Raw genomic sequence first — 1,618 nt, forward strand, 5'->3', positions numbered from 1 at the left:
TGTAACTCCTGTGTTTCTAGGCTAGGCATTAATATTGACATAATAGTCTAGGTTAACCTTTGTAACTCATTTTGAAGTAATAAAGAGGAATTATGTGAATATTATGTGAATTATGTGCTTATCTGCTTAATTATTATGATTAATGAATTAAGAATAAAAATAAGCGTCGAAAATAAATAATTAATAAAGCTGATATCTAAGGATAAAGTTGTAAAGAATCTCGTTAGAAACATTTAGGCGAAAACCTCATCGAAATCCGAGTTATAACGAAGAAGTTATGACCTGTCGAAGTTTCGCGACAAAACCGGCACGGTGCTGAATGACGTAAAAAGTGAGTTTTTGATAAACTACTTTTTAGCCTTAGTGATCTAAACAAAAGTCGTAGTGTTTGTTAAACCGAGAGTAAGTATAAAAAGAACGCCCAAATCTGACTTCGTATGAGGAAGTTATGATTTTTCTAAGTTTCAGCTTAGCAGTAGACAGCTAAAAACTCGAATTTTAGATCGAGTGATTTTTAGCCGACACAACCTAAACGAGAATCGAAGGTCTCGTCAATAGTATTACAACGGTAAAAATACAGACGAAAACGGACGTCGGATGAAGAAGTTATGAATTTTTAATGGATTTCCTGTCCCGGTCTGTTAAAAATAATACTATAAAAATTAAAGTCAAAATTAGCCGACGAAGTCTAAACGAAAGTTGTAGAGCGTAATTTTACCTACGCGTGCATATAAAGAACGTCAAAACAGATAGTCATACTTCGGCCACGTCACCCTCGATGCATGCGTGCCACGTGTCCGAAAATGCTGAGTCACCGAAGCCAGCTGGCGAGGTGTGTCGCCTTCCCTCGCATCTGAAGTGCGGTCCAATGGGGGTCCGACGCGTGCTCTTGCTTGACGTGTCAGGGCTTCGCACATAGCGCCACGACTCCGAACCTCGGCCTAGACCTCGGTCCAATCAAAAGGCCACACCTGGACCCTCGCACGTGCGAGCCACCTTCCCTCTCTTCGGATCTGCTGCCGCGTGGAGTCTTCTCAGCCGTCCGATCAGAAGCCTCGCCCCTATAAATAGAAGGGTGCGAGACCTCCCGGGTATATTTTGGAAATTTGACATTTTACACCCCTAAACCAATATTTCTTTCATTCTAATTTCCCCCAAAGCCCCGGTATTATACCAAACACCTGAAATACGCCCCGAAGTGCCCGAGAAGCCCGAGAAATTTATCTTTTCGGTTTTGAAGCCCGACCCTCGTAGAGCCCGGTTTCTGAATAAAACTCCCGGTTTTATTAGAAACGATCGTTTTAGGCAACGAAGTGCTGCCCGATTATCAGTAAATCAAGTGAATGTGTAGTTACTTTCACCTTACACATAGATATGAAGTATTTTCCTTAAAATACGTGCTATGTGTAATTATATTAATTATTTATTTGAGGTGACTGTTGAATAGATGTTTTATACAAGTTTTAAACTGTATATGTATTTTATCTACAAATATGTTGGGTAAAACATGGGTAGACGAAATAGTCGATGTGTGTTAAAATGGTGAGAGGCCTCGATGTTGTTGTTGTTGTTGTTGTTGTTGTTGTTGTTGTTGTTGTCGTCTAGCGGAGTATAGATG

This window comes from Lactuca virosa, chromosome 1 (genome assembly GCF_052849685.1).
Source record: "Lactuca virosa cultivar CGN04683 chromosome 1, Lactuca_virosa_CGN04683_v6, whole genome shotgun sequence".
Lineage (NCBI taxonomy): Eukaryota > Viridiplantae > Streptophyta > Magnoliopsida > Asterales > Asteraceae > Lactuca > Lactuca virosa.